This window comes from Ambystoma mexicanum, chromosome 13 (assembly GCF_040938575.1).
Source record: "Ambystoma mexicanum isolate Mex_15411 chromosome 13, UKY_AmexF1_1, whole genome shotgun sequence".
In the NCBI taxonomy this organism is placed as follows: Eukaryota; Metazoa; Chordata; class Amphibia; order Caudata; family Ambystomatidae; genus Ambystoma; species Ambystoma mexicanum.
In genome coordinates, this window is record NC_090938.1 from 480,844,623 (window position 1) to 480,861,152 (window position 16,530).

At 50.6% G+C, this 16,530-nt stretch overlaps 1 protein-coding gene across 3 annotated transcripts in view; it reads right to left on the bottom strand.

The window, feature by feature from the left end:
- KCNH6 (potassium voltage-gated channel subfamily H member 6) overlaps nucleotides 1-16,530 on the bottom strand; it is a 1,027,260-nt gene that overhangs the window by 314,190 nt on the left and 696,540 nt on the right. The window lies entirely within an intron of this gene.

Consider the following 16,530-nt stretch of genomic DNA (forward strand, 5'->3'; position numbering starts at 1 on the left):
TTCCATGATGCCGGAACTAGAAGGGGCGCTCCCTCCATGGAAGAGTAGGCCAAGGCGTACTCGTTTGAAGGTCTCTTTTTGGGAGCTCGGTGACCACCTGGAGTTGAGAAGGTCTACCATAATCCGGATCGATGAGCGAGAGTGGGAAAGGGTTTCATAAAGAAAAGGGCTACACAGTGAACATAAAGCACTATCCCTCCTATTACAGCTTTGGATTGACTACATTGAGGCAAAGCCGTTTCTCCAGGAGCCACCCCTCGATTCTGCCGGGGCAGCCACGTGGCCTGGAGCGGCGCCCAGATCCACCCAGGAACCTTCGGATGATGTGGGCGCCACCCGCTCACTTCTCCGGAGCGAGACAGAAGTGTCTCATTAGATCTGCCACTGTTTCAGCAGGGGCGACACAGGCCAACCCGCAGGACGCCGCAGGTGACTGGCAATCAAAGGTTCCCACTTTCTTTATGCAAGCGGATAAGAAAGAAACCCCGGTGCCCCTCTTCACCCCCTGTGCGTTCTTTTCAACACAAAGGACAATATTCTTTGGGCACTTCCTAAAAGACTATCATACAGAACCAGCAGACGCATGGCGGAAACGAGTGCTGAACGGCCTTAAGACATCAATGCCCCCCATCACAGTAGGCTTCCACAGATCTGTCCTAGAAAAAGAACTTACAAAGAATGGCTCTGTTGATAACATGGGATCATAGATAGGACACCTTGGTTAAGAGATGGCCGGAAAAGTCAAAGGACGAAGAGCGGAACAATCACCATATGGGATATCCGTTTGTTTTACGTACACTCTAATGCAAAAATAGTTTTGGTTGGGCTCGCACTGGGGCTTGGAAAGCAAGTGAAAACAAGCCAAGGCCACGGGCCAGGCTGGCAACTGACGGTGAACCCTTAGACAAATTTAATGTTCTCTACAGTATCAAATTGGAGCAGAGGCTCAAGGCCTGCTCCCCTCCTAGGTCCACAATGGCTATCAAATCCGCCTTTCGGCCTTCAAATTAATTCTTTCATCCCCACCTAGGATAATTTGCCAGGCAGTCGCGTAGGCTTGCTAATTAGCTGAACACTCGCTCCACGCGGCTGGTGATTCAGAACCCCTCATGAAAGAAGGTGAGGAGCACCCTGCCGTCTCCTCATCCTCCCCTCAGCTTGCTGCACACCCCAGCCCATCTTCCTTCCTCTCTTCCCCTCTCCTCCGGCAAGGCAAGTTCAGAATAGGAGCTGCCGCCGCCCACAGTTACCCCCAGCTACCCACCCACTGATACAATGCGTCAAGGATTACGCACTTCAGTTAACGTTTTGGGGAGGAAGCAAAATCATTTAATAAGAAAAATTCAGCAGTCCTTCCATTTTCTATATATATATATATAGCTTAAAACAAACATCACATTTTTATCTAGCTCTTTCTTGCCAATTCCTACTACTTCTAAACAGTGAAATAATAGGTGTCATTACTGCCCAGTTAATGGAACTACATGCATCAGCCTCTGAGTGATGAAAGCTGAGTGGTTCCAATGTGTGTCTGAGGAGAGCACTTAGCTCGCTGAGCTATTTCGGTGATGCAAATCCTTGGAGTAAAGACCAAAAATGCAGTCGGCAGTTCGGTCAGACACACGTTCTCTATGGTCTGCATATTGCTGTAATTGACAATACACACTGGGTCCGATTCATGGAATATTTGCCCGGTTCAAAGTGAATTTGCACTGCTGAAAAGTGACTTTGCACTGCAAAGTCTGGGCAAAGTCTGCGCATAGTCATTTTTGCAGTACAAAATTACTTTGTCCGGATTTTGCACGGCAAAAATAGTTTTTTAACTTCAACCATGTTCTAATTCCTTCACTTTGTGCCATGGCTCCCTCATGCTCTCTGTTCTCATCCTTGCGCTCCATTAGCCCTTGTGTGCTCTCTCCTCTTCTGTGCCCTTCCCTGTGCACTTTCTCTCTCTCCTCTCTAACTTCACTCTGCACTTTCCCAAATGGATTCATGTTGCCGTGCCAAATCATGCCTCCCCGAATCCCACCCACCAAATCCCTCACCCACATTATGTCCTGCGGAATCCCTCCAACTGAATTCCACTCATCAAAACCCTTACCCAAGGCGTGTCCTGTTGAATCCCTCCCACCCAGTCCTACCAATCAAATCCCTCACCCACAGCGTGTTCTGCTGTATCCCTCCTACTGAATCCCACCCACCAAATGCTTAACTGGTGGCATGTCCTGCTGAATCCCACCCACCAAATCCTACACCCACGACGTGCCCTGCTGAAACCCTCCTACTGAATTCCACCCACCAAATCCCTCAGCCACGGTGTGTTCTGCTGAATCCGTCTCACTGAATCTCGCCCACCAAGTCCCTCATCCACAGCAGGTCCTGCTGAATCCCACCCACCGAATCCCTCACCCACGGCATGTCCTGCTGAATCCGTCCCACTGAATCCCACCCACTAAATCCCTCACTCAAAGCGTGTCCTGCTGAATCCCTCCGACTGAATCCCACCCATTAAATCCCTCACCCACGGCATGTCATGCTGAATCCCTCCTACCGGATCCCGCACCCATTGCGTGTCTTGATGAATCCATCCCACTGAATGCCACCCATCAAATCCCTCACCTGCGGCGTGTCCTGCTGAATCCCATCCACCAAATCCCTCATCCACGGCATGTCCTGCTGAATCCCTCCCACCAAATCCCTCCCCCACGGTGCATTCTGCTGAATCCCTCCCACCAAATCCCATGCACCAAATCCCTCATTCACAGCGTGTCCTCCAGAATCCCTCCCACTGAATCCCACCCATCACATCCCTCACCCACAACATGCCCTGCTGAATACCTCACACTGAATCCCACCCATTAAATTCCTCCCGGACGGCATGTCCTGCTGAATCCCTCCCACTGAATCCCGCACCCATGGCGTGCCTTGATGAATGCTTCCCACTGAATCCCACCCATCAAATCCCTCACCCACGGCATGTCCTATTGAATCCCCTCCACCGAATCCCTCCCGCCACACAAGTCTCGTACATGGCCCAGACTGTCTATAGGATGAGCAGGTGGAAGGGGCATTGGTGGGTCAATTTTAGTAAACAAAATAAAAACCAGGCACTGCTATAATGGTATTAACTGGCCATCAATGGGAGCAGCTGCAAAATTATCCCACTACCTAGGCCTTTAATAGCTGTGCTTGGCAAATGCCTACTATTTATACCCAAGCCAAAACTGTTGGCTTTGTCAATGCTTGTTTTAACAGAACTTCAGTGAGGACACACATAGTGCTTATAAATGGAGTGGCTGAAGGCAGACCTCGTTAAAGCATTTTTATTACACCAATATCAGGTAGGTTTACAGCTCGAACTAATCCATAAACTCTCAAATAAGTGCTTAAAAGCACTAGCAAGTACTTCAAGAACAAAGTTTGATGGCAAGGCATGATAAAGCTAGCTCAAAAAGATCCCAAGAGGATGTGTTTTGGGCAGGGAGGGGAACACGTGGCTGTAAATGGCCATAGGGATTAGCATGGACATGGGCAGTCAATGGATGGGTAAAAAACCAAACAACACCTACAAGCTTTGTTCCTCTCCTCATACGCCATTTCTCCCTAGCTGTAGTCTAATGAAATAGTTTCGCTTACAGGTGGTGCTTTAGCGCCACCTAATAGCCAAAACTAAAAATGGGATAGTAAAACAACTGCTGCTGTGTGTTATGAACAAACGGCAGAAGGCTTTTGTCCAGGTTGAAGCACTAAGTCGGATCTTATCGAGGGGCTAGATGTTTTGCATCTCGTGGTGCAAAAATGTGGGATTAGTGCTTTGGGACTGTTGGACCTCGGATCTCAGTTGATGAAACGCAGCTACAAAGTTGCCTTCCACAAAATCCTTCCTCACTACGATAAGCCACCCGTGGCGTTCCGCGGGCGTTCGTGTCAACCCCTCCATTGTTCACCCTCTTCCAGCATCGATTACATCTTGTGGTTAGTATTTCCAGAATGATGCTGACAAAACGCCCATTTTTGTGGAGTGGGCATCTCCAGCTAACCCCAGGAGTCCTTACAGCTTTCCAAATTGCATCATGGCGCTGCGTGATTGAATGGGTCAACCCCTTTTGAAGCCCAATCCTAACCAGATCCCTCATGCACCATAAACACATAGGCATCTAATCCAATATAGCTCATGCACTTGAATATCAAATTGGACAAGTAGAAAAGACTGGCTTTTTCCTTCTCCGCCCAGCTTTTCCGCAGCAGGTTCAGCTGGCCAGAGGATTGGTGATGCCATATCTTAACTATGCCAATGTTCTGTTTTTGGGCAGTCTGGGCTTCCTGGTTCCTAGACGGAAGCTCCTGCAAAAGGCTTCTGACGAAAAACCCACGGAGAAGCCCCATCTCTCCAGCCTTGAGTTCTGTACACTATCTGCCCTTGGAAACGCATAGCAAATGTAAGGCTTGGTTGCCTAGTCCATCATATTCCTTTTATCAACGGGCCTCTGCCAGGAGATCAGAGATATTCTCTCCATCCCAAGATGCACCCCCAGTAGATATGGCGGAAGAGCATTCTCTGTTCCGGCTCCCAGGCTTTGGAATTCACTTCTCCCCACGTTTGCAAATTTCCTCTTCCCACCTTCAATTTCAGAAACATCTGAAGACTTGGCTCGTTACCCAACAAACTGGCCAATGCCAGTTTAATAGCATGGGACCATTTTTTGCTTACAGTGCACTTTACACGCATTCAATAGCATCATAACCGTGTCACTACTTTGTCTTTGATAATATCTTCTTTGCTGCCTTTGCTAAAGTAAGGAATGGGCGCTGTACACAAATCATGTCAGGTGGTGTCTACCACCAAGCACTATCCTACATGCCAGTGAACAGATCTGAGCATTGGCAACCTTCTCAGCTCACCCCTTGCTTGGGGAGGACATCTGGTTCTGTCATCATTGTTCAGGTTTACCACTTGCATAGAGAGGATGTCATGCAAGGTGACTTCATGTCACGATGAAACCAGTTCTTAAAGGATTACTGGCATCGTTTACCGCTCCGGGCCATTACGACCCACCAACCCACTATTAGCGGCACCGTAACTAACGGTGCCTCAAATAGCGGCATGGGCGTGGGCACGCAACCCTTCATGCCAGAAATACCGCCATGGCGTAAACAAGAGGCCATCACAAGTCAGGCGGACATGCAAATAACGGCCTACTGAAGCCTGAAAAGTACCTTACCGGCATGGAGTAAATACCAGCATCGCGGACCACCCGTAAACGGCCATGTGCAGTGTTCCCAACTGCCACAGGTGCACACAATCAGCACAGGTGGAGGCAATATAGACTGGCCAGCACAAAAGGAGCACACCCCACCCCTTCCCACACCAAGTCACATACCAAAATGATTCCAATACTACTAGCAATGCTGGGGCTGGAGGACATGATTGCAGTGGAACTGCTGCAACAACAACAACAACAACAGGCAGCACAGAGGAGACGCAGGAGGAGAAGGAGGGTGAGGCAGGCCCAGCATGCCCCACCAGTGCAGCCAGTGGTACCATGCAGGCATCCCCCAATCCCTCGCATCCGAGCCAGTCCATTCAACCTAACCCCTGAGCAGATCCATACCCTGTACCGTCTGGACCGGGACACCATCACCACCATTGTGGACATGATACATAACGACATTGTCAGCCTGATTGAAATACGCACCGCTATCCCACCTCTACTGAAGGTAGTGTCTGTGCTCCACTTCCTGGCCACAGGCACCTACCAGCACACTGTGGGGCACATGCATGGCATATCACAACCATTATTCTCACGTACGCTGAACCAAGTGCTTGATGCCCTCCTGAAGCACACAGGCGACTGCATTTTCCTACCACGGACAGCCCAGGAGATCTCCAACACCAAAGTTGGTTTCCATTCACTGGCCAGCATCCCTGGTTAAATTGGCGCCATCGACTGCACCCATGTGGAATTGGTGGTCCCGCATGCCATGGAGGTAGTGTACCGCAACCGTAAGTTATACCACTCCATCAACGTGCAAATGGTATATGACTCAAACAAGATCATCACACATTGTTGTGCCCGATTTCCCGGATCAACCCATGATTCAATGGTCTTGCGGAACTCCACGATACCACGCTACATGGGACGACATGCAGGGCAGAGATCCTGGCTTCTTGGTGAGTTGCATGTCAGGCTCATGGAATTGCGATGTGGGTAGGTGATTGGGGGGAGAGATGCATACTTCACCTGGCTGAGATGGGGGGGAGAGATGCATACTTCACCTGGCTGAGATGGGGGGGAGAGATGCATACTTCACCTGGCTGAGATGGGGGGGGAGAGATGCATACTTCACCTGGCTGGGATGTGGGGGGGGAGATGCATACTTCACCTGGCTGAGATGGGGGGGAGAGATGCATACTTCACCTGGCTGAGATGGGGGGGAGAGATGCATACTTCACCTGGCTGAGATGGGGGGGGAGAGATGCATACTTCACCTGGCTGGGATGGGGGGGGAGATGCATACTTCACCTGGCTGAGATGGGGGGGAGAAATGCATACTTCACCTGGCTGAGATGGGGGGGAGAGATGCATACTTCACCTGGCTGAGATGGGGGGGGAGAGATGCATACTTCACCTGGCTGAGATGGGGGGTGGAGAGATGCATACTTCACCTGGCTGGGATAGGGGGGGGAGATGCATACTTCACCTGGCTGGGATGGGGGGGGGAGATGCATACTTCACCTGGCTGAGATTGGGGGGGGGGAGAGATGCATACATCACCGGCTGAGATGGGGGGGGGGGAGAGATGCATACTTCACCTGGCTGGGATGGGGGGGGAGATGCATACTTCACCTGGCTGAGATGGGGGGGGGAGAGATGCATACTTCACCTGGCTGAGATGGGGGGGAGGGATGCATACTTCACCTGGCTGAGATGGGCGGGGGGAGAGATGCATACTTCACCTGGCTGGGATGGGGGGGGAGATGCATACTTCACCTGGCTGGGATGGGGGGGGAGAGATGCATACTTCACCTGGCGGAGATGGGGGGGGGGAGAGATGCATACTTCACCTGGCTGGGATGGGGGGGAGATGCATACTTCACCTGGCTGAGATGGGGGGGGGAGATACATACTTCACCTGGCTGAGATGGGGGGGAGAGATGCATACTTCACCTGGCTGAGATGGGGGGGTAGAGATGCATACTTCACCTGGCTGAGATGGGGGGGAGAGATGCATACTTAACCTGGCTGAGATGGGGGGGGGGAGATGCATACTTCACCTGGCTGAGATGGGGGGGGGAGAGATGCATACTTCACCTGGCTGAGATGGGGGGGGGAGATGCATACTTCACCTGGCTGAGATGGGGGGGGGAGAAATGCATACTTCACCTGGCTGAGATGGGGGGGAGAGATGCATACTTCACCTGGCTGAGATGGGGGGGAGAGATGCATACTTCACCTGGCTGGGATGGGGGGGATGCATACTTCACCTGGCTGAGATGGGGGGGGGGAGAGATGCATACTTCACCTAGCTGAGATGGGGGGGGGGGGAGAGATGCATACTTCACCTGGCTGGGATGGGGGGGATGCATACTTCACCTGGCTGGGATGGGGGGGGGATGCATACTTCACCTGGCTGAGATGGGGGGGAGAGATGCATACATCACCGGCTGAGATGGGGGGGGGAGAGATGCATACTTCGCCTGGCTGGGATGGGGGGGGGGAGATGCATACTTCACCTGGCTGAGATGGGGGGGGGGTGCATACTTCACCTGGCTGAGATGGGGGGAGAGATGCATACTTCACCTGGCTGAGATGGGGGGGGAGAGATGCATACTTCACCTGGCTGGGATGGGGGGGGGGAGATGCATACTTCACCTGGCTGGGATAGTGGGGGGAGAGATGCATACTTCACCTGGCGGAGATGGGGGGGGGACAGATGCATACTTCACCTGGCTGGGATGGGGGGGGGGGATGCATACTTCACCTGGCTGAGATGGGGGGAGGGAGAGATACATACTTCACCTGGCTGAGATGGGGGGGGAGAGATGCATACTTCACCTGGCTGAGATGGGGGGGCGAGATGCATACTTCACCTGGCTGAGATGGGGGGGAGAGATGCATACTTCACCTGGCTGCGAGTGCCTGAGAGAATGGACCATGCTCATACCCCAAAGCAGGCCAGACTTGACCCGACACCTGACCACAAAATACAAGACGTAAGCTGCACTACCACAAAAATGATGCAGTGCAACAACCATTACATAGCCATCAACATGTACACTGCACATAATCAGACCGTAGACCCCACAACACAATGCAGCAACAAGCAATGAGGATGGCCAATGCACAGCGCCAAATACCATCATCAAAAAGGACAGGTCTCCATTACTGCGTACAAAGGAGCCGCATGAGGGCAAAATACATGAACACACCCCTACACACCCCTACACCAACACAGAGGTCCACCAAAACAGCATGTCACCATTTGTCGTGCAGAGTGAGATCATCATGACGCTGCCATCTACGTTGACAGAATGGTAGCATACATATCACTGCACATCACCCAGATTATGGGAACAACCATCGTGCACTACCACAGTGCATGAGCACTCATAAGGAATTGCCCCCCCCCTGCACCCACTAGACGATGGCACGCACACCTGCCTATAAGAGGAATACACACATAGCAGTCACATCATGTGTCTTTATTCATGCATGGATCTGTGGGTGCATACAGGAAATTAATGCATGCTATGGTGTCATTGATACAGGTCCCATGTGATGTGAGGACTCATACATAATCATTGTTGCCCACATGTAGGTGATGCAGGCTTTCCCTTGAAGAGGTGGCTGCTTACCCCAGTCCGGAACCCGCAGAACAGGCACAAGGAGGACTACAATCGTGGGCATACACGTACCCGTGTGGTGATTGAGCAGACCTTTGGCCTCTTGAAGGCACGGTTTCGCTGCCTCAGCAGGTCTGGTGGGGCACTCCTGTACGGCCATGAGAAGGTGGGCAAGATGGTCATGGCATATATCATGCTACACAATATGTGCATCAGACGGAATGTGCCTCTGCCCCCTGACTCTGAACTGCAACCACCTGATGATGAGGATGAGGAGGGTGGAGATGGGGCTGCACTTCAGGGAGGCAGCGATGCACAGGAGGGACGTGCCATGCGTCAGACTCTGATTGATCAATGTTTCTAGCACACATGGATGGGGAGTGTGACATGGAGGTGGAACTCAGGGCACTGGGTATGTCAGGGACATGAACACTGTATACTGTTCACCAATAAAGCACACGTACACAATAAGCAATGTCCTCACATGTGAATTCAGATTTCATAACAGGTGTATTCAGAATATGTAACTAGCAAGTGCACAAGGCCTCCACCCAACACACCCACTCCCCCTTCCCTCTCCCCCCTCAACTTCCCCACACACCCTCTTCCCCCTCCCCCTCCCCCTTCCCCTCAACTTCCCCACACACCCTCTCCCCCTCCCCCCTCAACTTCCCCACACACCCTCTCCCCCTCCCCCCTCAACTTCCCCACACACCCTCTCCCCCCTTCCCCTTCCGCCTCCCCCTCCCCCCTCAACTTCCCCACACATGGTGTGCACTGGCATGCACCATAAGTCCACATGGGACCAGAATGCCTGGCTGAACCTACAGCCCTTCTCCTCTTCCGGCAGCAGGTGGACCCCTGTCCGACCTGCGCAGGTTCCGGCCAGACCTACGCAGGGGGCTGGACTTAGTGGAGGTGGCATTGGAGGATGTCCCAGGTTGTTCTGCCACCTGTGCCGGACGCATGGCCTCCATTGCTGCCAATATTTGGGAGAGGACCTGCCGCACTGCTGCAAATTCACTGCACATGTCTTTTGAGGAGGTCTCAATTGCAGATTTGAGGGATGAAGCACATTCCCTCATCTCATCCCTTGCCCGGCCACATTCCATAATGTGCTGTGTCAACAGCCCTGTCAGCTCCTCCTGCCGCTTCTGGATAGCCCTGATCCCTTCTTGGCTGTTCACGACACTGGGGGATGTATGAGGTGCTACCGACATGGTTGGTTCATCATGTACGGTTGGCGTGGGGCTGAAACTACCGGGCCATGAGTCCCCAGGAGACAGCACATGGCTGTTGCTGTCATGTATGCTGGATGGGCAGAGATGTGGTGAATGCGGGGGGCCTGTAGTGGTGGTTGTGCCATGTGGCAGAACATCTGCCTCGTCATCGGACACGGCTGCTGTGGCAGCTGTCTCCCCCACAGTACTACTGGCAGCCGATATAGTGCCTTCTGCCACTGGCTCCAGAGTGTTGGTGGCTGGTGTGGGTGCTGTGGTGGGGGCTGTAGTGCACGTTGGTAATCTGGGTTCTCGGGTTGTCTTGCCCTTCCGCTGTGGTCCAGGTTGCCCTCTTCCCCTTGATGTAGAGGGGCGGTTTTCTCCCTCCGTGCCCCTGGCTTTCTTGTGTGGTGTTGCAGCATCCTCCCTGGTGTCCTGGTCATCGCTGTCTGATGGCGCGCCTGCGGGGGACCAAGAGAGGGAGAGGATTAGTGATGGGTCTACATGCATCAGGCATGCATTGGGGTAGCTGCATTGATATGGAATGGCAGTTGATTGGCATTGGGCTACTGACATACGGGTTGCTTGGTTTTTGGGAGGGTGATGCAGGGATGCGTCTGGGATGGGACATATGTGGGGTGCATCATGCATGTGGACACGATGGTGCTGTGCACTGCCTGTAAGCAGTCTTGCAAATATGTGTCTGGTGGACCCTGCTTTCCATCATTGCACTGTAAATTCAGGGGGACATCATCGTGTTGGTCATTGCAGTGTTTCATTTGGGACACCTACCTGCATCGGTTGATGATGGGGCTCCTCGCTCCATGTCCCCCACTCCCTCAATAACCTCCATCCCAATGGTGCTTGCGCAGATCTCCTCCCAGGGTTGCATCTTAATGGGCGAGTCCGCACCTCCACCTGTTGCCATCGCCTCCACCTGTTGCCATCGCCTGCTTGCGGTTGGCTGAGAGGATGTTCCGCACGCGTAAATGCAGGTCGTCCCAGCGCTTCCGGACATCTTTAGGGATGTGGGGGTGGTGCCAGCGGCACTCACCTTCTGTGCCACCTCCGCCCATATCTCCTTCTTCCGCTGCACTGCAGGGCGAGACATGTTGGTGGAGAATACGACATCCGCATGTTCTTGGAGCGTCTCGGCCAGCATATTCAGCTCCTCTGGTGAGAAGCGCTCCTTGCGCAAGCGCTCTGCACTTTCTTTGAGTGCTTTGGGCATGGTAAGATGCTGCAGGTAGTGGTAGAGGTGTGGTAGAGGTGTGGTGGTGAGATGGCTCCTGGTTACAGAGGATGGCAATGGATTGTGTCTTTAAAGATGGCCGCCGTGCTCTTTCCCGTTCCTGTGCAATGACGATACTTCCAGTTCCGCTAATAGCGGCCCCCCATAATGCTGATGACTTTGATGGTGGTGGAGCTATCTGTGCTTCGCACAATGCCGGCAAGGGCGATTTCTGGGTATTAAGCGCAGGTTATAAATAACCAATTACAATTAGTTCTGGTTTGTGTCAACTGATAACAATTATTTATAAAAATGAGTGCTCAGGGAGAAGAAGTAATGCTGCAGTGAGATGGTGCCCCCTAGTAACTCCTTGGGCCTCATTCCGAGTAGGGCGCAAAGGGATACCGGGCACCATTAAGGACATCGGTTCCGGTAATCCCTTTGCGCCCTACTACGAGTTCCCTTAGCGGGTCCCTTCCTTAACGCCTGGTTTTACCAGGCGTTAAGGACGGGACCCGCTGGTCCCTTCCTTAACGCCTGGTTTTACCAGGCGTTAAGGACGGGACCCGCTAAGGTTAATCAGAGGCAATAACAGTACTGCAAATTGCGGTACCGTTATTAGCTACTTCCCCCTTCCCATTGAGCCCTATGAAATGGGAATGGGGAATGGTTTGGTGAATGGGGACTTACCGGTCCCGCCAAGGTCGGACTGGACCGGTAAGTCCCCATCTCACCACACCGACACGGTACCGGTATGGGAGGTAGTCATGGCGCAAATAGTGCCATGACTACCTCCATACTCGGAATGAGGTCCCTTGTCTCTTTATGTAAGATAGTTAGTTGTCCTATAGAATTGTGGAGGTTTGTCCGGAAGGATAGAGTAACCCATTTTCATTGTTGCCACCGCGGCCGGCAAAGATGAACCTTGCTATTTCACCATTCTGCAGCATTCACATTGACTCCCTTGAGCCACCTTATTTTGACACTGAGTAGAGTGCAATGTATGGTGGCATCGTGTGGTACAGAACTTTAAAACTTTCCTGCCTTCCTGCTGACCCTCCTTTGAACTTGGCAAATAGGGCATCTACATTAGGCCCCCTTGACTCTTCGCACACCTCTTTACCATGTTCACAGGATGGTTGCCTGCTTCATGGGCATGATATCCCATGCATAAACCTCTCACAACCACCCATGCACGAGGCTGACTACCCCACGGCAAGGATGGCCCTTCGTATCCTCCCCAGACTCCCTGCCCACTTTCCCCCTGACACTCCACAATTCATATCTGATTGGGCAAGCTTTTCCCAGCACCAATTAAACAAAAAATAGCGCCACTGTTGATGTATGGGTGGTGTGCCTGAAGAAGGGCGTGTTGGATCAGTGTGTATTGTGTGTTTATGTTCCCCTCTGTAGGAGTAACCCATTTGGGGCCTCTCCAAGGACATCACAACAAGGCACCCTTTTTCAGAGCATCATCAAATCGGCAGGATATTACCATGGAACCCTCCAGGGGATCCCCTGGGTTCGATGTCTACGGAGCCAGACACCCGTTATAAATAACCCACTTAATTGTTTTTCTTATTACACTCAATCTCTTTTCTCTTGTTTAGGTGGATGGCTCACAAGTTAAGCACAGGTCTCTGACATTGGGCCAGCCTGCACTTTGAAAGTCCAAATCCCTAGGCAGGGCCGACTAAGCCTTTCATTCTTTTGAGGTTTATACATTGAGTACAATTAAATTCGGTAATAATACCACCTGTTTTCACAGCACTCAGAAACAGGGGGAATCCCACATGAAGCATTATATATGAACACACATTATTATCCAGGGTTTACATTGGGCATAAGGACCCCCCCCCAGATCAGCTACATATGAGGTAGGCACACTCTTGGCCAGCTTCTTGCAAAGATCACAGACCAGTGCCTTTTAGTAGCTCCTGACTAAATCATCATCTTTGAGCCCCCATCTTAACTTAGAGAGAGGGTACCTGACTGGAAGCCCTCAATGGAATTCCTAGTCAGAGGGTGATCCGCTTCTCATTTTTGCATGATCTTCATGCGGATTCCGTCTCCGATCTGCAACGTACACTGTTCTCTCAGTACCTACCTCATGTGGCACCTGTCAATCATCTCAGCCTTCTTCTCTTCCTCTCACCTTCACACCCATCATAGTTCTCTGAAAGGCCTGCCACTGGGGATGCTTCGAATATACCTCAGTCTCACTCATCTGTGGGAATACTTAAAGGTAAGTAAAAGGGTCCTATACCGTAACTGCCAGCACAACCATCCAAGACTCCATGACGAGCTCCAAATTCCCAGATACGTGGTAATCTGGAAAGCGTTCTTCTCCAGGATTGGTGGAATTGTATCTGCTTTGTTCGCTATTAAAATAATTTCAGTGAGGCTTTTATTAAATCTACACTCAAAAACAGAGAAAAAAACATTGATTAGATCCAAAGCTAGCTTGATAGACAGGGCAATTGAAAGAGTTGAAAGGGGGCAACCCACCTGGAGCCTTGCTCAATCTAGACCCTCCCTGTTCTTTTGCCACCTCTCAAATGTCTCTAGTAAACTGGGAAGGAAACTCAATAATTTCTAAGACATTCCAGGTACGTCATTTCACCAAAATGCCAGGTGCAGCGGAAGTGACATCACATGGCTCTTGACCTCTGATGACATTACAGGAAGTGATGTCATTTGACCCCTCCTCCAAGTGGCATCACAGGAAGTGATGGCACACCGCCTTCAGGTGCGTCTAACACCTGTGTATCCAGGAACTCTCATTTCAGCCAGATATAAGAACCGAGGCACAGAGGGAAGTGAGATTTGTCCACAATCACACATTTGGAGAATGCCGTTTTCCAGATTCGACGTGGAGCCTATATGCAAAACATACATAATGTAGTACGTGTAACAGGGTAACCAAAATCTCAAACAAATGCTACAGCTAGTGTATGAAACATCTATAGATCAATGGACACAGAAGCACTCGTTATCTGTGGCATTGATGTGTTAAACAAGCCAAAAAAGCACTGACCTGGGGAAGTGTGCGCTGTCTGTTTACCAAGGAGCAAAATGCTGCATGAGCAAGGCCTGACAATGAAATAATTGACCAGGATTTAGTTTAAAATTCCCTGATTATAAATGTATCTATGAGTCAGCTATCACTATGATATAAGAAACCTATTGTGCGGGTGTAAGCTGTGGCCATCTGTCTCTGTGTCCATTTATCTTTTAAGTTATGTACCAAGCAACCACATGTTGGCCCCCACAACCCAGAGGCGAACATAGCACCTTAATCTCCTAGGCTTTGATACATGACTCTTCTTCAATCTTTTTTAACGGGGTGAGGTGTTGAGACGGAGGGGGGGTGGGATGGGGCTGCACTACCCTCAAGAGTGGCGCTCAATGCATCTACGATTTTCAGAGCTCTATGTGCAAGGTGTGTTATTCAATGACCCCCCAGGACCGGCCCTTGAATGAAGCCTCCACAAAGCCCTTTCCAAGAAGGAATTTGAGTGCAGAGGGGTTGGTCACTCCACGGCTCTCTCACTTCTGAGACTCCATGTCCAACGCGTATTTTCTTAAACAGTGTTGCACCAGAGCAGGGTCCTGGTCATGTTTGCGGCCCCTCTCAACCATTCACATCACACTTGAATGCGTTCAAGGTCAGCAGAGCCCAATCAGTGGTGTAGCACAAAATCTGGGTCCCACCTGCATGCCATGCTGAGGTCCCCCCCCACGAGCTCCTTAACAAAGCACAGGGCACACCCCACCCTGCGCAATGTCCATACTGATTATGCTGATGCAGGGGCATGCACTACTCCAAGTGAAAGAAGCAAATATGTCTTTTAATCAAAGCTTAAATGTTCACCTAGCGTAGAAACAAGGGATGGGGATGTTTTATTGGAGGGTGCAAATATTTGCCACAAATATGCGATTGCGAGCGAGCACAGCGAGGGTGGCTGAACTAAGGAAAAGCGGATGGGGGGGGAATCAGGGGGATTCTTCCCCTTCCCATGAGAACGTGTTTTGAATAATGGGTTAAAATGGTGCATTACACAGCACACTTTCTATGAAAATTTGGGTAGAAGGCCAGACAGTTTACAATCGGTTTTGTAAGGTATAGGTAACTCATGGAAAAAAGTACAATAGATGCGAGTCACCAAAAGCGCACAAGCGCATTTCCCAAAGCATTGTCATGCCGGTCCCTTCAATATATGCCAGTATAAAAAAAGATTTTCATGCTGGCTGTGCACATACATTTCCATGCTGGCTCCACCAACATATGCAAGCATTCCCATATAAGAACATAGTCATGCTCGCTTTGAGATGTTTTTTATAATGTCATTACTGGCACCTGATATAAAGCTGGCTCTGCCAATATATGCCAGTACTTCTAAGTAAGAAAATTCTCCCTTTGGTTTGGCCATTCAAAGTGACGTGTCACTATAACAAAACATGTCCAAACTGGTTCCAATGTAAGCCAGTCCAGACCCATAAGAACACCTATCATCCTTGCTTCATCATAGATGCTCGGTTGATAAAAAGTCATGCTACAGTAAGAAATATACAGGTACCTACACCAAACCTTCAGTCTTGCGAGGTAATACTACTTATCATGCTTGCTTTATCAAACATGATGAGTAATACATGTCATGCCACAGTAAGCAATGGCTAGACTGGCTGTACGAAAATGCCAGTCTAGCCAGGTAATGACACACATGAACTTGGCTTTGCTTGAAAATACCAGTAAAACATGCAAAGTCAATAAAGGATGTGTCAAAAATGCTCCAATAATCCCTAGTCTCCAAGGGTCACCCCCACACACACAGGCATCTCCTTTCACCCACCAATACATATACTCTCACATTCATTCACACTGCATTCACCACACAGGCATGCACCCACCCACCCAGAACATTCACAGAATCACATTCATACCTATTCACCAACCAGTCACTCACCCATATACCTTCTCTCACATACACTTAGACTCTCACCCACCCATCCAGAACATTCAAACACACACTATCACATTCCTACTCATTCACCCACCACTCACTGACCCATACACTTTCTCTCACATCCACTCACACTGCATTCTCCACACAGACACGTAACCATCCAGAACATTGAAACACACCATCACATTCATACTCATTCACCCACCAGTCACTCACTCATACATCTTCTCTTACATCCACTCTCACTGCATTATCTACACAGACACG